Source organism: Hipposideros armiger, unplaced genomic scaffold (assembly GCF_001890085.2).
Source record: "Hipposideros armiger isolate ML-2016 unplaced genomic scaffold, ASM189008v1 scaffold_334, whole genome shotgun sequence".
In the NCBI taxonomy this organism is placed as follows: domain Eukaryota; kingdom Metazoa; phylum Chordata; class Mammalia; order Chiroptera; family Hipposideridae; genus Hipposideros; species Hipposideros armiger.
The window spans coordinates 324,458-345,820 of NW_017731684.1; the positions used below are offsets into that span (position 1 = coordinate 324,458).

The window sequence follows — 21,363 nt, forward strand, 5'->3', positions numbered from 1 at the left end:
TTTGTTTAACTCACCTGAGCCTGTCGTTTCTTTTTCCAGGTCATTGATGATACTTGACACCACTAGCCAATTCCACAGCCCTTCCAATAGTCACTGTCACCATTTTTCTCCAGTGCTGGAGAGATTGCATAAGGTGGGGTATCCTCTTCCAACTGTGTCCATCCCAATTCAACCTCAATTGAGAGTTTGAGTAATTATAATATCATAACACACTACTCCACTTGATACCAGCAATGGTGATTGTGTTGCCATTTTGCCAATTCTTAGCATCAAGAACCAATTCCAAAGGCGTATTTCCTAGAAATCCTTTGGGTTCCAGCTAGGATGACTAACTCATTCTGATTTCCTCAGCAATTTCTCAGATTATACCATTGGAATGCCCACATCCTGCAAAGGCCCTCAGTTCCAGACAAATGTGGGATGTTTTTCCCAGGACTGTCTTGGTTTTAAAATTGAAAGGTCCATGTTCTAGGAACCCCTGAGTCCTGAGCAAACCAAGTAGATTCAGGCTTATTTAGGAGGTACAGGAAACATTAATTAATATAGTGAAGGAAACAGAGCCAATCAGGACAACATTATTAAGCCAGATATGACAGCAAGCAATCAGATCTCCATGGGATACTGGGAAGTGGGGCAAAACACATGTACCACAAATGTCCCAGCAGCGAATCAGGGCACTTGAAGGGTTACATACATGTTCAATTCCTGAGAGTCCTTGAGAAGAGCTACTCCCTGAGGGTGTTAAATTCTAGGCACTTCTAGACTGTTGACCAAGGTCAGAGTGCCTGGATTTTAGTTCCAGATAAAAAGCCTCTTGAGCCCAAGAATGCAGAGATTGGCAGCTGGATTTTGACTGGAGACACTAAAAGATCTGGAACAGATGAGTAGGGCAATGTAGCATTTATTATTCCTTACTGCTGGCAGTTCTGGGACCCACTTAGGACCAACATGAAGTGGGTGGCTGGGCACAACTTGCATCAGGAGGTTTAATGGGAAAAAGCAACAATCCTGATTGTTAGATTTGAGCCACACTTGATGTCCATGATCTCTCTCCTCTACCATGTGTGTTAGATTCCTCTCATCTCTGGCTAGCAATGCTGTTGGTCTCAGTTGCTCCACCAGTGATAGTCCAGGATCCTTCCCTTGATCATTGTCGATGTACAATTCACAACTCTGAATTGGGAGCCAGGGATAGACATCTATAATTTGTGGATTTGCCACATAGTTTTTAATGATTTCTTGCTAGAGATGTTACAGTTAGCTATATCATGCAGTCAAATACTATCACTGGAAACAGAGCTTCTATATTCACCCAAAGACCATCTCCTCTTATTAGTGTTGGAAGAGGTGATACTGTGTATTTTCCTTATCCTCTGTTGCTAACCACATAAGTCATTTTACTAGCTTGTTGAGACAACATACATTTTACCTCCACATTTAAACATGGGTCTGTGTCACAGAAAAGATGGTAGAATGGAAACAATTTATGTCCTTTCCATTTTTATATATTAGAAATAATTCTTTAGTTGTAATTTGATGAGTTAACCATTGCAAGGTGTGGTAGGCCAAATGATGTCTCCCCCAAAGATGTCCACATCCTAATGTCCAGAATCTGTGAATATGCTACCTGACATTGCAAAGTGGACTTCACAGATATGATTAAATGAAGGATCTTGAGATGGGGAGATTATCCTGGATTATGTGGTTAGGCCTGATATAATCACAGGTGTCCTTATAAGTGAGAGAGAGGCTCCAGTCAGAGTCAGAGAAGGTGATATAATGACCAAAGCATTGGTCAGTGTATTGTGATTGCTGTCCTTGAAGATGAATGCAGGGACCATTACCCAAGCAGGGGAGGGGAGGAGGAGACAGTCTCTAGAAGCTGGAAAAGGAAAAGAATGAATTCTACCCTAGAACCTACAGAACAAACGTAGCCCCACCAATACCATGATTTTAGCCTCATGTTACCCAGTTCAGACTTCTGACCTCCAGAATTATAAGATAATAATTTATTTTGTTTTAAACCACTTGCATCTGTCATAGTTTGTTACAACAGCAATAAGAAACTAGTGCACAAGATCTAACAGATTCTAATGATGTTTGGTGCTAAAGTGGAGGTTGGTTTCTGGTGGAAGCATAGTAATCATGTAAAAATCTAGGGACAGAATTCAAGTTCCAGAGCTCATCTGTAAAATGGGAATTGTAATGATATGCATCTTATTTTGTTGTTATGAGCATTGACCAAAATAACCTATATATGGCACTTAAGGGTTTCTGGCACATAATAAGATCTCAAAAGCATTGACTATTATTGTTGTAACATAACAACAATGATCTTTATGCTGCTGATGACTGCACAGTTTACAGAATGTTCTCATGTGTATTAGTTTGAACTTAAAACGATCCTGTGAGATTCTCCCCATTTTCCAGATAAACACATGGAATCTTAGAGGTGACGATGGACGTTAACAAGGTGTCTGAGTCATTAATAGTCACGGCTGAGACTGCGTCCTAACCCAGTGAGTGCTCTTTTTCACTCCTGAGTTGATGCTGAAAATATAATGAAATATGTGCTAAATTCCAGAGGTCAAGGCAAAACAAATGAGGAATAATAAATGTGCTTGAACAATGGCACGTGCAACACCCCCCAATATTTAGTAATGTCTCAGAATACAGTTGTTTCTATTTGTTGAACAGAGGTGTATACTGATATCTAAGTTGTGGACATTTGGAAACTTGACTGTTAGATTTTACATATGTAATATTCTCTGTGGTTGCTGTAGCTTTCAGTTCAGTCATTGCCTACCTAGAAAGATGAGCTCTGATGGCAGAAAAATACCATAAATTGAGAAGTTTCAGGATCAGAAGCTGCCCAGTGGTTGTTGAAGATGGGACCACACTGTGGAGATGTTTACATTTAATGATATGTAAAATCCCCACATGCTAAGTGAGCAGTAAGTAATTGTTCCTGTCACTTTCAGGGCGTGAGTGATTCCCAAGTACCTCTTTTCCTGCAACCTCATATTTCCTACAGAAGCTGAGAAAAAGTACTATAGAAGAGTCATGGTAATGGCTTAAGGAAGACCATGTGATAAGAGGAATATTATACTAGATGACATTTATACAAATGGTAGCATTTTTATGCAATATATATATATATATATATATTAAAGATTTTTATTGGGGAATTGGGGGGATGGGAACAGCGGTGGGGAATTGGGGGAAGGGGAACAGACAAGTTGCTGTCATTCTGTTCTTCAGTCTAGTTGTGGAGGACGTTGCTTCACTGGCCCAATTTGGCACCATCATTGCACTCTTCCCGGGCAAGGCAGATCAGTCGCTGGCTTCTGTATGGCCGCTCACACAGGCTGCTGGCCGCTCACACAGGCTGCTGGCTACACACGGTAGCCCATGGCAACCCACTGCCACGGGGCTGCAGCCTACGCCGTCGATGGTGACTCATGGCAGCCCAGCTCCAGGTTGAGCTATTGTTCAGCATCTTAGCTGTGGAGGGCAGTGTCACTGGTCCTCATATGTGGGATCCGAACCGGGGCCCTCTGGTGTCCCAAGCCAGTTCTTAACCATCGCGCCACTCGGCCGGCCCTGGAATATATTTTTATTTGTAATATATTTATAATTGCAATAAAACATATATACACATACATACATTTATTTCTCATAACAACCTTGTAGGTGAGAACTATTAGTTTTCTGATGTTACAGATGAAGAAATTGAGGCAGAAAGGCTAAATAACTTGCTCAAGTTCAAAGGGTCAGTGAGAGGCAGAAGTGGGATTTGAACTCAAATGATCTGGCCCCAGAGCCTACATTCCTACCTAATAATAAGTTACTTGAGAAGGTAGAGAACAAATCTCTGAGAGAGCATAACACAGGATAGTGGTGTTTTGAGAGCAAGAAGAGAGATTGCTGGGTAGAGAGTACAGACCCAGGTAAGGTTCCCTCACAGGGTTCCTGATCACTGTGGTCAGCAAGGGACACTCAGTGTGTTTATGCAATGACAGAAGGAGCCTAAGGTATGAGGAACCCAGCTGAGAGAAGAGGCCACATGGATAATCTTTATCTATTCCACAATTTAGCCAACAAATTAAAGATTCAGAGGAAATAAGGTTTTGTAAAAATATGCTTGTTTGATTTACTGATTCAGTTGGGAATTATTAACCCAAATACCATGGTAGAGCAAATGTAATTGTTTTTATTTAGAAGAGCACCTGAGCTTAATTTGCAGGGTACAAATAAATCTATTTCTGTGAGGCAGCAGGGGGCTTCACAAACTTGTTCCTGGCTTCCTTATCCGGGGGCTAAGTGAACCAGCTCTTCACATTTCATTCAAGAGACTAATGTGAGAGAATATGCTCTGAGTGCTTAAGAGGGCTCATTCCTGTGATAACCAGGGTTGCCCAAGCAAAACTGGGAAGGCAGAGAAGTTAATCTTTGTTGCCACCATATTGTCACTTAACCTACTGCCTCAAAAGTCCATCATTGCGACCATCCCTGTGTGTGTGTGTGTGTGTGTGTGTGTGTGTGTACATACACAGAGCAGCCCAAATTACCTCCTTCTCCCTTCATCACAGCTCTTATACCAGCTGTCTGAAATGCACAAGGGCAGACCCTGGATGTACAGATGACAAGAGCAACTTCCCTTTGTTACCCCTAGGAAGGCTATTTTTCTTTTAAAAGACATTGTTTGAGGTGATAATACCTTACCTTGAAGGACTGAAGCTAGAATGGTATAATTTCAACCAGAGAAACAGGCAGCAGGGGGACTATTCTGGACCAGCAAGTGAGACTGTCAGTCCTCCCAGGGAAATCTGTGCATTGTATTTCTGTAGTGAACTCCCTTTTTTGCTTATGAATAATATTACCTTGGCCCATGTGAATGTGGAGAAACTGGCTTCAGCTGTGACTGCTCCCAGGCCAGCTCTCTGTTGAGCCATGAGCCTTTGTCATGGATGTCAGGTGCATATGCCTTAGAGGAAGGATAAAAGACATGAAGAGGCAGGCTTGAGAGAGGCTGGATAATTTTATTGAGCAATATTTCTTCTTTAAATGGGCTCATGGATAATTCAATTAGTTGGCTTTTTATTGCCCTTCTTAGAGGATAGGCTCTATATAATGAAAATGTGAATTAGTCCCACTGTCACAAACCATCTTGTCAGGAAGGATGATTCAACTTGATCCCATAGCGCAGTTTGACATAGGTTCAAATTTGTACTGACTACTCATTCTTCTTTAGAGTGTGTGTACTCTCTTTCTCCCTCTGGATATTTTTTTTCCAGCTTTGTTTGGAAATGGTGCTAAACAGTTGTAGAAAGTACGTATCTGCTTAAACTTAGTGGAGAGTCAGTGAAGAGACTGTGAAACTCTTCCCAGTGGAAAGCTCTGTGACATGGCATGTGCGAGCCTGTCACTCTCATCAGTGCTGTGTGCATATGGCACATATGTTCAGGTAGCAGGATTTGAGGATATTTATTAAGTCTCAGGTGGAGTTCGATTTTGCATCTTGATTATGAAAATGACGTAAGTACATTTTAAAAAACATGGTGTTTGATAAGTTTCTCTGTTCATATGGACGTTCCATACCAAGGAGTCGACATTGAGTTCAGTTTGTGTTGCTCCAGGGGTATAGGGAAAGCATGATAAATCCTGAGAAAGGAGACTGAATAAGTTCAAGGCGATGGTGTGGTTTCTCTACGAAGACAGGCTGAAAAGGCGCAGTGGGACTCATGGAGGGATACTATGTCTGAGTAGGAATGTTATATACATCCACACAATTAGAAAGAGACCAAGCACGATAAATGTGCACTTGTTTTTCACATCCCTGAAAACTGAGGGTTTTGCTCGAAGCTTGAAAGCGATAATTTAAGACTAGAATGACGGATGCATTTTGCACAGGTCATAAGCACTATTGATCATGTGCAGCAGCTTGAAAGAGAAGTAGGTTCCAAACAGCAGATAAATAAGTGAAGGGCAAAACTGTAGTTGACGATTAAAGGTACATTAAACACATTCAGGAAATATCTCTATGTTTGAGGATAAGGCCATTTTTCTCCATAAAATACCCTTCAGGGAAAGAAGGGGCAGTTCAGCCACTGGCATAGCATAGTTTCTTTTTGTGTTCCCTGACTATATTAAATTTATCCCTCATCAGAATGCAATTTTATTCTTTACTGGAAAATGTAGAAAAGATACCTCAGAAAATAAAGTTTCTGTTCTCAAACTCATGCTAAGTGTTCCAGTGTGTCCAGCATACATGTATTTGGGATAAGAAAGTGGCGTTTTATTTTGGAAGCTGCACATTTATCCTTTGCTACTACATTTCTAACAGTCAAAACCTTTTGGTTGACTATCACTTATTTTTTTTTCCTTAATAATTTTATCTTTGTCTAGACGAGGTGGTCTCAAACCAAGGTGCTTCAGGTGGGGCCGGCAGGCAGGTGACACAGACTGTTGAGCTGAGTCGAGAGTAGGATAGTGGGGACGACAGCCACTGGAGTCATGTTTCCTTGTTAAGGGAGGTGGCTCCCGCTCAGTTTCAGCCAGTAACTGCCATGTGGCGCTTCAGGTCCATTGTTGTGATTCTGTACAAATATTTTTAAGAGGTTCCAGAAACACAGCCAAAGAAGTAAAATTTTCTGTCATTTAAAATAATGTAGAGGCCCTGAAATGCTACACTGTGACATCCGGAGAATGATCTGGTAAGGGGGAAATTCACACCAAGTAAATACACAGCAACATCAAAGCATGAACAAAACAAAATAAACCAACAAAAGGTTCTTGACCAAACTGATTCAAATAAAATCAACAAGTAATTAATATCTCTCTATATATGCTCAGGACCTTAGGGTTTGTCCACTGGAAAATCTCAACCATAGTCAAAATATGTTCTCTCTGCCAGCTGCAGTTTGAGACTAGAAGCATATATTTCAGTATGGAGTAAGACAGGAGGATTCGCAGAGGAGGTAATATTGGAATCATGATTTGAAATATGAATATGATCTGGTTGAGAGCAAAAAGATAATTAAGAAGCAGTCCATGGGTTTGCATGAAGGGAAGAAAAGCGCCATCATAGGCACAGTTTCCAATTCCTTTCCTAGGACAACGGCAACATCACTGAGTTGAGCAAAAAGCTCATGAAAACGATTAGTTGAAGGCGCTAATTGTTGAGAGTCTTCATTGACAGGTAGGGAGTACGAGCTTTATCATTTAGTAGGTTGTTGCCAACTCCAACATCCATAAGGCAACCTAGAAAGAAAATTATTGTGGAGAAGCGGCTACTCTATCTAGATGAAAACAGACTCAGTTCCAGTGGATCGCTGCCATATAGAAATGCAGTGCCAGCATTGCCCAGGAGAAGTTTGAAATCTGGGTTTTAAATGTTGGCAGCAAATTCACATTAAAAAAGAAAAGTGTGAATCAAAGCAAGCTTATTTGAGAGCCTGTGTGTAAAATAAACTGAGAGCTGCTACGGGCCAGGGTGAAGGTTACCCAGGCCTCTTTATGAGTTTGCATTCTTCCCCTTCTAGAGCCAACAGTGAGCCTCTGGTCTTAGAGCATATTTTAAATAGTACTGCTACTGTAATGGGAACTCATTGAAGGTATACTAAATTTGGCATGCATTATAATTACAAATATGTAAAAAAAAATGCAGGCACATGGACAAGAAGTATAAAATGAAAATAGTTTTTGAGGATAAAAAGATTTCTTTTCAAATGTTATATGTCATAATTATGTAGAATTTTAACTTAGGAAAACATTAATTAAGAAATCTTTTTAAAAGTTTAGAAAAAAGATTTTTTTCACAGTATTTTAATTTATTTTTCCTCTAATTTTTTTTAAAGTTTGTTGGGGTGACATTGGTTAGTAAAATTACATACTTTTCAAGTGTATAATTCTGTTACATCATCTATATATCACATTGTGTGGTCACCACCCAGAGTCAGTTCTCCTTCCATCACCATATATTTGATCTTTTTACCCTCATCTACCACCCCTTTGGCCCCCTTTTGTCCAAGCTAGTAGTTTAAAACTTAGATAATTCAGAGGGTATGTGAACTTCACCAAAAGCATAATTACATCTTTATTCTCATTATCCTCTGACAAAAGTATAGTGTTTCCTTCAATTATATAGTAGTTAACAACCCAAAGAAGCATAAGCAGTAGCTCTGTGACTTGGTCATCATTAGAAATTCAGGTATTTTTATACTGTTGTAAGGCTTGAATTACCAGTTAGGCTTATTACTACACATACTTCAAAATCACAGTAGTAAGCTGAACTGTTGTTGCATCATGTTCTTCAATGCACTAATAAGAAAACACATATATGACCATGTCATATATTTTAAAGATAATTTTCACTATAATTCACTAAATTTGTAAATAAATTTCCCTAAGTTCCATTTGTAACCCCATATTTTATTTTAATGTTTAAAAACACTACTTTGAGTAGGGGCCCACTGGCTTTACCAGATCTCTCAAGGGAGCAATGAAATGAGGAAAACTAAGAAGCCCTGCTTTGAACCAGTGTAGCAGTGGGTAAAAAGGTTACCCAGTCTTGAGATACTAGGACTGCTTTCCTTTCTGCCAGCTTTCTTACCTGGGAACAGGCCAAGCTTTCCAACCAAAGTGTCCTATTTCTTATAGGTATTCAGGAGTAGTTGGGGTTATTCATCACTCTGAAACAGAACAAAAATAAAATTAAAAATGATGATTTTGGAAAAAATTAAATTCAAATATACAAAAACAGAATAAGGGAGAATTGACAGAATGTTGCCATGTGATTATGTCTTTAGAGGATCAAAGTGGGAAGATAAAAACATGACAAAGTGGGACCTAAAGATGGTCAAGCTGGATCATGTAAAAACACATTTCTAAAAGCACATTTTCTCCAAAAAGGAAGTAGGGCATTGATATTCTGGATAGTTGCTGGAGCGTGGGAGGAGTCTCTTAGCTCTTTTATAAAAGTATCTTCTGAAGCATATATTTTTACCTGAGTGGTGATTAAAGGACAGTGTTTCCATCTCCCAGGGAAATGTACTGACTCTGACCGAATTAGCTCTGAGTTTGCTATTATTTAAATGAAGTTTCTTGTATTTATTAAAATGAATTGACTATCATATTAAAATTGAAAAGGAGCAGTTGCACATGCAAATTATTTTTAAAGTTCAACTGCTGCTAAATGAGACGCAGTGCTCCTAAACTTAGAAATGCTTAACATAAATTATGACCTAATTAACATTTGCATGGTAATCCGGACTTCCTACAGCTTATTCTGCTAATTAACACATGACAAATGAGCACACATTAATATTTTATTGTAACATAACTTGCCCAAGAAAGCTTCTTAACTCCTTGGAAAACATTTTGTGTTTTTTTTTTCTTCTTCTTCCATTTTCTGCCTGAGAAGCATCCTATTGTGGCTGATGCCATTATATAATTTAGATGAAAAAATTGTTTCATGTTGTAAATTTAATAAGAGAGACAAAAGCTCATGCTCTGGGCACATCTTTTTCTTCATTTTAATGATTTTTTTCCCTTAGTTCTACTGGGAAATATCTACATTTTTGAAAAAAAATCCTTGATATGTACACCTAAGCTAATTATTCACTTGCCATGATAAGTACACATTATACACCCACATGTTGTTTCCCAGACCTCTGGGGTCATGAGTAAATCCAGGCCCATCAAGGAGAACAAAAACTTGTTTAAAGCTATGGACTTTGTACTTTGCAAATGGCTCCCTGTTGGTCGTATATTCAGTTAGTTTGTGTTGTCTTTTATCCAATTACAACACTCCTCAAATGAGGGAGGTCAGAATGCTTCTCCCCACTGCCAGCACACAGAAAGCACCTATCGGTGTCCATTGTAACTTTGATTGTGGCTGTGTTGCAGTTTCTCAGCTTTGTTTTGCTTTCCTGTGTGTTATAGAATTTTTTGTTTTAATTTGTTTTATTTAAGACTTTCCAACGATGATTGCAAACTGGCTTCTTACCTGATCACATAAATCTGAACATGTGATGTTTGAGTTTAGGGAGAAGATTTTGTAAGCTAGAATGAGAGCAATTGGCTGTGATTGCCAATGTCTTGGGTGTTTTGGAAGCACCTAATAAGCAACTGCGAGGGTCCCTAGTGTCTTGCCCTCTATGTTTAAAGATGCCACTAAGGTAATTGAGCAACTTTTCTTGCCTAATGCTTCAATCTTACTCACTGACTCCCAAAGTAAAAACACTTTTACTTTTGAGTGTTTTCCACACATAATTCTGATGCCAACTGAGTGGGATATTTTCCCTCACACCAATCAATTCTCAAAATTTCCAGGCACCAACTGGGTGTCCTATAATTTAGTTCAATTCTGACACTAACTAACTATCTGGAGTTAGCATAGACCCCACAATTTAGATGCTCAGTCCCACAAAACTGCCCCCTATTTCACATGCTAGTCACAAGTCCCAGGCCACCTGTACTTCTGACTGACTGGCTACATAAATCAGGGGTTCCTACAACCCCATCCTTGGGCTTCATAATTTGTTAGAATGTTTCATAGGACTCAGGGAAAACTTTACTTACCATTACTAGTTTATATAAGAGATATTACAAAGGATACAAATAGCCAGATGAAGAAGCTATATAGGGTGAGTTCCAGAAAGGCCCCAAGCACAGGAGCCTATATTCCCATGGAGCTGGGATGCCGCACTCTCCTGACACATGGATGCATTCACCAACCTAAAAGTTTTTTGTACGCCATTGTTTAGGGATTTTTATGGAGGTTTTATTATGTAGGCATGATTAATTAAATAATAGGTTATTGGTGATTGAATTTAACCACCAGCCTCTCTCCACTCCTTGAAATAGTGGTTTGGGGGCTGTTCCAATCCTTTAATCATGCCTTGGTCTTTCTGGTGTCCAACCCCCATAATTGAAGGTATCTGGGGACCCTGAGTCACCAGTTATTTCAATAGCATATGAAATGATACTCATCACTCTGGATATTCCAAAGGTTTTAGGAGCTATTGTGCCAGGAACCAGGGATGAAGACCAAATATATATTTTTTATTATGTAATAATATCACAACTGTCAACCACCTTTTACACAGAACTCACAAGAGTCAGAGTGATGGAGAGTGCAAATTGCGAGTGGAGACATGTATGTGTTCCATTTAACCTATTAATTATATGTACAAGATATGACAATTAAGTTCATGAACTTGTTGCAATGATGTTGCTAAACTTTTTGATATCAGAGGGATTATTCGTTATGAATTTGTACCAACTGGACAAACAGCTAACCAAGTTTACTATTTGGAAATGCTGAAAAGGCTTTGTGAAAAAGTTATACCACCTGAGCTTTTTGCCAACAATTCATGGCTCTTGCATCACAGCAATGCACCAGCTCTCACGGCACTGTCTGTGAGGGAGTTTTTAGCCAGTAAACACATAACTGTATTGAAACACCCTCCATACTCAGCTGATTTGGCCCCCCCCCCATTACTTCTCTCTGAAGGATAAAGGAAATTTTGAAAGGAAGACATTTTGATGACATTCAGGACAGCAAGGGTAATACAATGACAGCTCTGATGGCCATTCCAGAAAAAGAGTTCCAAAATTGCTTTGAAGGGTGGATTAGGTGCTGACATCAGTGCATAGCTTCCCAAGAGGAGTACTTCGAAGGTAACCGTATTGATGATATTCAGCAATGAGGTATATAGCACTTTTTGTAGGATGAGTTCATGAACGTATTTGTCAGACCCTGTATATACGTGTGTATATACCTATTTGTATGTAGGTGGATAGATATAGGCATAGATATAGGTAGATATAGACAGATATATACATATATACATACATGTGTAAATATATAGATGTACATATATGTATATGTCTATGCATCTGTTTATCATTCTATTATCTATGTATCTGTCTATCTATCTAATTAGAATTAACTCAAATATCCATCAAGAGGTGGATAAACAAACTGTTTTTATACAATGGGATAGTAATCAGCGATAAAAAGGGATGAATTATTGATACATGTAACAGCATGAATGATCTCAAAATAATTATGCCAGAAAAAAATGAATACATACTTTATGATTTCATTTATATAAACTTCTAGAATCTATGAAGTAATGTAAAGTTATAGAAAGCAGATCTTGGAGGGGGGCATTTTAAAGGGGCAAGGGGAAACTATCTTGACTGTGGTAATGGTTTCACAGGTATATACATGTGTAAAATTCATCAAATTATACACTAAATATTTGCAATTTATTATATGTCAATAAAACCATACATGTCTGTGTGCATTTGCATGTGTGTATGTGTGTGTGTACATGCACATTTCCCTTTCTGCCAACAAAGAATATTAGCTTCATGAATGCAAATAATTGTCCCTCTCACCCACTGTTATATTTCCAGCCCCTAGAATTGTGCCTTGCACATAGCAGGTGATCAGTAAATATTTGTCTGAGGAATAAATAAATACAAAGAATGGGTATATACTTCCCTATAGATATAAACATTTATTTCTTCTTTTGAATGTGTATTTGTCTAAAACTTATTACCATCTTTTTATTTCTCTCAATAGAGCAGAAATGGTTTGTAAGCCTGTTGGCTCTGGAAAATGTAAAAAGATAAACCCAGGTGACAAAGAGCTGAGCATCAAGCTTATCAGATGGAACAAACAGGTAGAAAGAGAATCCAAGTGCAAGTTGCAAGACACAAGATTAGTCAAATATGAGTATTTCATGAGGGGAACTGACCATACAGAGTTAACTTCTGATTTTTAGGAGCTAAAAGCTCTAGGTGATTCTAGGAACTATGGTAAGATTATAGAAAGGCATCAAGAAGTAGTTGTAAATTGAGGCAAGATAACCTGTGACCAAGACTTGATGGATTCAGAGCAGAAAAGAAGAGAAGCAAAATACCTAGGGAAGAACTGGGGTGGGAGGCTCAGATGTTTACAAGCTGGATGCCTTCCATGGCTCTGGATATCTATCAGGGTAGAAGAGTGACAGGTTTTCTTGAGGCACATTATCTTGAAGGAAAATTAAATAAAAATGGTCACTGGTATAGGGTGTTCAATATGGTACCAGGGAAGATTGCCAACTCCACATACAATAACTGGAAATAGTTATTCCTGGTTAGATTTGACTTGGAGTAAATGGCATAGAACTTTATAGTAGAATATAATTATTTGCATAATACTGGCCAGGATTCACTTTTGAGGATCAACAGTAAGGTTATTTTCCTCAATTTAATCACAAATCTACTTTCTTATGACACCTACATTTTATCTATCTATCTATCTATCTATCTATCTATCTATTTATTATTTAAATATTTTTATTAAAATATGGCTAATGTACAATATTATATTAGTTTCAGGTGTACATCATAATTATTCAACTAATATTATTTTATATTAGTTTCAGAGTATAGCATAGTAGTTAGACATTTATATAAGTTAGGAAGTGATCCCCCTGACGAGTACCACCTGGTACTAGTTATTTCCATATTATTGATTATATTCCCTATATTTTACATCCCCATGGCTATTTTGTAACTACCAATTTGTATTTCTTAATCTCTTCACTTTTTATACCTTGCCACCAACCCCCCACCCATCTATCACCCCAAAGATCAAGTACCCATCTGACACCATACATAGTTATTACAATATTATTGACTATATTCCTTATGCTATACCCTACATCCCCATAACTTCTGTGTAATAACCAATTTGTACTTCTTAATCCCTTTCCCTATTCACCCACCCCAACTCCCCTCCCATCTGACAACCATCAACATGTTTTCTGTGAGTTTGTTTTTGTTTCATTTGTTTATTTTGTTCTTTATTTTCCACTTATAAATGAAATCATAGGATATTTGTCTTTCACTGTCTGACTTATTACACTCAGTACAGTACTCTCTAGGTCCATCCATGTTATTGCAGATGGCAAGATTTCCTTTCTTTTTATGGCTGAGTAATATTCATATATATATATATATATATATATATATATATATATATATATATATATATATATATATATATATATATACATATACATATACCAACTCTTCTTGATCCATTCATCCATTCAGGGACACCAAGTTACCTTCATATCTCAGCTTATGTAAATAATGCTGCAATGATCATATGGAAGAGCATGTCCCCTCGAAGTAGCATTTTGGGTTTCCTCAGCTAAATACACAGAAGTAGGATTACTGGGTCCTTCTTCGTCTCTTGTTATAGCCTTTGTTTTAAAGTCAATTTTTTTTTGGTATAAGTATTGCTACCCCAGCTTTTTATTTGTTTGTTTGTTTGTTTCCATTTCATGACATATCTTTTAACCCTCCCTTTACTTTTAGTCTATGTGTGTCTTTCAATCTGAAGTGCATCTCTTGTAGGTAACATATGTAAAGGTCTTGTTTTCTTATTCATTCAGCCACCCTATCTTTGATTGGAGCATTTAATCCATTTACATTGAAAAGAATTGTTCATAGGTATGTAATTATTGCCATTTTATTACTCATATGTTTGATTTTTTTTTCTTCTTAAAGAAGCCCCTCTAACATTTCTTGTGATACTGATTTGGTGGTGATGAACTCCTTTAGCTTTTTATGGGCTTTTGTTCTTTGATTGCTGGGTTGAGTAATCTTGGTTATAGGTCCTTGCTTTTCATCATATTGAATATTTTGTGTCAATCCCTTCTGGCCTGCAAAGTTTCTGTTGAGAAATCATCTGACAGTCTTATGGGGGCTCCCTTGTAGGTAACTAACTGCTTTTCTCTTGCTGCTTTTAAAATTCTCTCTTTGTCTTTAACCTTTGGCATTTTAATTATGATGTGTCTTGATGTTGGCCTCTTTAGGTTCATCTTGTTTGGGACTATCTGTGCTTCCTGAGCTTGTATATCTATTTCCTTCATCAGGTTAGGGCAGTTTTCTGTCATTATTTCTTCAAATAGGTTTTCAATTCCTTGTTTTCTCTTCTTCTGGTACCCCTGTGATCCAAATGTTGATATGCTTGATGTTGTCCCAGAGGCCCCTTAAACTCTCTTCAATGTTTTGAATTCTCTTTTCTTTTGCTGTTGTGGTTGGGTGTTTTCCTTATCTTCTACATTGCTACCTTATCTTCTACATCACTCGTTTATCCTCTGCTTCACCTAATCTACTGTAGATCCCCACTAATGCATTCTTGATTTCCATTGTTGTAGTCTTTATTTTGGAGTGGTTCTTTTTTATGTTTTCTATCTCCATTTTTATGTTTCCTATATCTTTTTTAAGTTCTCACTGAGATCATTGAACATCCTTATAACCATTGTTTGGAACTCTGATAGAGTGTTTGACTCCATTTTGTTTAGTTCTTTTTCTGGAGCTTTGTTCTCTTCTTTTATTTGGAACATGCTTCTTTGTCTCCCCAATTTGGCTGCCTCTCTGTGTTTGTTTCTATGTATTAGGTAGGGCTGCTATCTCTTCCAGTCTTAGTAGAGTGGCCTTATGTAGTAGGTGTGCTGTGGGGCTCATAGTGCAGTCTTTCTGGTCACTTGAGCCATGCACTCCAGGTGTGTCACGTGTGTGATTTGTATGTGCCCTGCTCTTGTAGTTGAGCCTTGGTTGCTATTTACACATCAGTGGGAGATACTGATCCTCATACTCATTGGTTGTGAGGACTGGCCATGACTAAGTGGAGGAGCTGTGGTGCAGGGGCTGACCCTACAGAGCAGGATCCGCCTCAGCAGGACTCTGGTGCCTGCCCAATCTGCCCCTTGTGTGTGTCATTCTTAGAGGCATTTGGGTGATCTCCAGCTCATTTTGAAGCTGGCTACTGGGGGCGCCAGACCCAGGACCACCTTTTAGGGGATCACTGCAGGTTGAGTTCAGCCACAGCCTGTGCTCCACCTGGGGCCACCCAGCAGGAACCACAAAGAAATCTGCAGATGGTTATCACCCATGCTGTGCTTGGAAGTGCCTCAAGAGGCCAAGCTGCAAACCAAGGCCAGCTGCTGCTAGTGCCGGGCTTAGGGCTGCTCAGCCAGAAGTACAGGACATGCTCAAGTCAGATGCTGCTTCTCTGGGTTCCTTGAACCTTTAAGAGATTCTAGGAAAGTCTGCAGCATGAGCTAAGGCAGGCAGTTTGCACAAAAAAGGCACACTGGAAGAGTCTTGGGTGTGCCCAATAGTTGGGTGGGGTGGGGTCTCGAATCTCCAGGGTGTGGTGAACAAAATGGTGTTAGCCATCTTGATGGAGAGTCAGATACAGTGGCCGCCTGTATCTGCACACTGGGAAGGGGGAGGGCTCAACAAAGAAACAATGGCCTCTGCCAGCTCCTCTGTCCAGGAGAAAGCTGCCCCTCCAACCACTATCCCAAGCCAGACAACTCAGTTCCCCACCATATGTCCCTGTCACCTCTCCATCTGCTGCTCCAGCACTGGAGCTCAGAGCCAGTGATTCCTTTGGTGGGTTAGCCTGCACACAGTCTCTTGAAAAGGAGCACCTGGGACTTCAGCTGCCCTCTGTGTCACTCATTCACAATCTCCCCTGGTTTTCACAACCAGAAATTATGGGAACTTCTCTCCCTGACACTGGAACCTTGGGCTGGCATGGGGCTGGGACCTCTCGCTTCTCTGGGTGATAGGCGGGACCTCCACAGCTGAGATATCCCTCCAGATTTTTAATGGTCACACATGGGTGTGAAACTAGCCTGTTCCACATCTCTGCCCTTCCTATCAGTTGGCACATCCCTTCTTCTGCATGTCCTTAGTTGTAGGGTTTCAGTCCATCAAGATTTTAGGCAATTCTCAATGATGGTTGTTTTGTAGTTGTCATTTTGATGTGATCATGAGAGAAGGTAAACACAGCATTTACTTGCTGTGCTATTTTTACTGGACCCCTCCTTTCTTTTTCTTTTACACATTCTGTAGCCATCCTAAATATGTCTAGAATTTGCCCGTTCATTTGGTACAGGCCATTTTTATGATCTTCCTGATTTTCTCCAGATTAAACATTCCCATTTCTTATTCATTCTTCATAACATATTCATGTTATCTTACCAGCCTTCACATTACTCACTCTATAATAATCATCTACTTCTCCCTTTGCCATAAGAAACTGACTTTCAATTAAAAGTTAAATGTCTTTCCTGCTCCAAGACTGAAGGCTCCATGAAGGTGAGGGATGTGATTATCCTGTTCTTGTTTATCCATGGCATTTAGCAAATTGTCTTGCATCTGCTGAATGTTTGGAAAATGTTCACCAAAAGAATTAATTAACAAGTTGTCACAGTTTTCTGGATATAAAATTGGACCAAACGCTTCAGATATGGACTGTCTTTTGCAAAACGCTAACTAAAATCTTTCATTTGGGATTTTATATTTCTGTCATTGCAGCCTAAGGATTTGCTAATTTTTTATATCACATTTTTAAATTTATGGCTAACTTACCAACATCATTCACCATTTATTGCCAATTTACATCTTGAATTTGTGACCAACTTAAGTTCTTATATATATTTTAAATGAGCTGCACTGAGCCATTTTCTTGTCTCATTCTTGTGCAGCTGGGTACTAAAGTGTGTGATTGATAGGTATTAGAATCACTTAGGTTTAGCACATTCCTGGCACATGATAGGCATTTACATTATTTGTGGAAAGAATGGTTTTACAAAATTGCTTTTATTGTGTTGTTATTGCAAGTTTGAAATTTGTATCAATATTCATTGTAAATTGCTAAGCATTATGACCATCAATTAATGAACTTTTCTTCCTTCCTTCCTTTCTTCCTTCCTTCCTTCCTTCCTTCCTTCCTTCCTTCCTTCCTTCCTTCCTTCCTTCCTCCTTCCCTCTCTCCCTCCCTCTCTCCCTCCCTTCCTCCTTCCCTTTCTTCCTCCCTTCTTTCCTCTCATTCAACAAACATTTATTGATTGCCTGTTCTGTCTTAGATTTTATGAAACAAAGTTGAGATCCTGCCCCTGCTGCCAAAAAGTTGCCAGAAAGACAGATGTATAAACAATTATAATCTAATTAGTAACACATTCTTTTAATAAAGGAATTAGGAAATGCTTAAACAAAACTGTGAAGATAGGCATGGTTACTCTTTTGTGACCACCATCACATTTCCTTTGACTTCCTGTGATATTTGCTGTCCTTGCAATTCTTCAGGTGGCAGCAATGCCTTCCATACTTAGGAGAAACAATGCATTGTAGGTCACCTGGTGCTGGGAACTGGTGACTACAGGTTAAGAACTGATCCACACTGAGCAAACCCTTCTGACTTAAAAATAGTTCAAATCAGTTATTGGATAACAGATAAATTAAGTAACTGGTTTCAATTAATGATGAATATAAAGTCATAAGCACAACATGAACAAGATTTTGAGGTTGTGAAATGCTATGTTCATGATGTCGTTCTGTCCATCAAGGACTTTAAGATCCTCTTCACGGGGTTAACATTATTGTTGATATTCCCTTCTAGAGTCAGACACCTGTTTCTAGCTCAGACAGATTTCTCTTGTTTGTATTAGCTAGCTATTTCTGCTGTTCTGAGTCTTGAGACATCAGAGTATGACAATGCTGATGGCTCTAAGCTTTTAAATCTTTAATCACTCCAACTCCTGTACTTGGGGTCATGTTACTTAAATAGGTGCCACTATTCTCAGGAATAAAGCTGCTAAAATAAAAACATATCTGTGTCTTATCTTCCCTTGTGGTTTATCTAAAACAAACCCCAGAGAACATGGAACCAGAAACCACAAACTTCTTATTTCCTACAAAATTATTCTTTGTCAGTTCAAGAAAGATCCTCTGTTTTATGGTTTTAGTGGTATGGCTTGCTGTCTACCTTTTTCCACCTTATTTCTTAGCGAATAGAAAAGTTGTTCTTGATTATTTTTCTTGGATCAAGCAATAATAAAGACGGCCATAATGATAACAGCAGCTAATATTTTGAGCATTTACTGTGTGAGAGGTCATGGACTAAGTGCCTTATCTGATTTAATGGTTCACATTGTTTACCATAAGAATCTACTATGTAGGCTGCCTATAATGCAGATTCCCAAGCTTTGCCCTTGAATATTTCAAATTAGTAGGCGTGGGGTGACGTGCAGGGCTATGCATTTTTTGGACAGTTTTAAGAAAGGGAGTAATTTGAACTCTGCAGTTTTTAACACATATGCTTGATCATTCTGATGAAGGTGTTTCTAGGACTGTTTTTTGGGAAACAATGGTGTATATGTACCATGACTGATAAATTGCTGTGATGAAAGCAAGAGCCAGGGTGTGCCAGTAACTGTGTCTTACCAGTGGGATGGGTGAGATTGGCAAATCAGAGGAGGGTTCCTGGAGGAGGTGAAGTGCAGTGGTTAAGAACAGAACTCCGGAACCAGGCAGCCTGAGTTCCCATTCCCGCTTCGCTGCTGCTGGTTGTGTGACCCTAAGTAAGTCAGTTAGCCTTTCTGTACATCAGTTTTCCCACATGTAAAATGGGGATAGAAATAGCACTTGTAGAATATAGTCAATAGAAATACAGTCATGGGAAGAATTAAATATGTTAATACCTCTAATTTGCTTAGAACACTGCTTGGCACATCATAAGTACTATTTAATTAATCTCACTATATTTTGTTACTCAAGGGTATAATCCTTGAACTTAAGTTTAAAGAATGAAGAGGAGTCCACCAGGTGAATTGCCAGATGTGGTAATAGCAGGTGGCATTTCCAGCACAGCAGACATCATGCACAAAGCAGAGATGAGAAATAGCCTTATGTTCCTAGAGTAGAAAGCCTGTGATGTGAGGCTAGAGAAATACGCAGGGGTCAGGTCCTAAAGGTCTTGATTATTGTGGATTTTAAAGTGATGTAGAACCTTCATAGGAGTATCAGTGGGGGAGTATTTTCAGTGTCACTCTGGTGGATCTGTGGAACTTGGGTTTGGGGAAAATAAGATGACAGGCAGGCTGAATAGTTAATAGAAGACCTGCAGGGAGCCAGGTGACAGGTGGTGAAGAGTTTGAGCATGGACACTAATGAAAGGTTGTTGAGAAGATATTTAAGAAATGTTTAGGAGATAAAATAAACATGTCTTGATTTTATGGGGACAGGTTAAGAAGAAGAGAGGGACAAAAGTCAGGTTTCTCTTTTGGGAATTGGGTGAATGGTAATGCCACTAACTGAGATAAAGCATACAGAAGTGTTTACAGATTCAGTGAGTTCAGTTTTGGACTGTGGAGTTTGTGGTACCGGTGGGATGTCCACACAGAGATGTTTACAGGCAGTTGGACATTGTGGGTCTCAAGTTGGGGTCGCTAGTTTGGTTTAAAGCTTGGGATACATGACCTAATACAAAAGAAAGTTCTGGTAAACTGAAGAGAACACTACAAATATAAGACATTCAGAACAGTGTTATCCTATTCTTGCAGTTTTCAGCAATAATTAGTTTGTGTTAAAATACAAGGAACTCCAATGAAATTTTTCTAAAACGGAGCAATATACTCTTCCCCTAGCTCATTAGAAGGATTTCTGAAGAGAACACATTGTGTGCAGTGACATGCATTTAAATTCTAGACTTCCAAAGGATTTTGCAGACAGGCTATCCTCGTTAATTAGAAAATAATAATCAGATAAGCCAGCAGAAGAGACCTCCTTTGGGTAGAGTTTTTCCATTTGTTGTGGGTTTTTCTGGGAGGATTACATAGACCTATGGCTTTATAGATCTAAGTGATATATACCATTAGAAGGCATTTTTATGGATTTACAGAATATTAGAGTAAGAAGCAACCTGATATTATATGTGTGAAAAAGAGGCCTATTGAGGCTGAGTGAATTACTTCAGATTTCACAGCAAATTCATGACAGGACCAGGCACTAGGAGTGGAGTTCTTTGTGTTGCAGCTTCTCTGGTGTTCCATGCAGACTCTCATTTCTTCAATATTGAGATATAGATATTTGTATCTCTTAATTATTTTTTTCTCTTTTTACTGCTTACCTTACAGCTAAGGAGGACATAAACATATGAATAAATGAAGTACTGCCAGGATGGACATGTTGGCTTGGGAAGTCTCCTCAGTGAAACAGCATACTGGTTTCCAACTGTCCAATAAAGCTTGCTTTAGGAAGTTCTGTTGGATTAAAATATTTCCATATTTAAAAGACAAATGTGACATCCTCCTGCACAACCATTCTTTTCCCAAATGTGTATTAGTTATAGTAACAGTAGTAGGAAAAGCTATCACTACCACTCTAGTAGAATGATAATAGTGGAAGTAATAATGATGATGGTGATGGTGAGAATGATGATACGTATTTATTAAGTGGTTTCTATAAGCTAGACACTGTATACCTTAGAGGCTGTGC

At 38.8% G+C, this 21,363-nt stretch overlaps 1 protein-coding gene across 2 annotated transcripts in view; it reads left to right on the forward strand.

Moving 5' to 3' along the window:
* TAFA1 (TAFA chemokine like family member 1) overlaps positions 1 to 21,363 on the forward strand; it is a 573,437-nt gene that overhangs the window by 60,354 nt on the left and 491,720 nt on the right. The window lies entirely within an intron of this gene.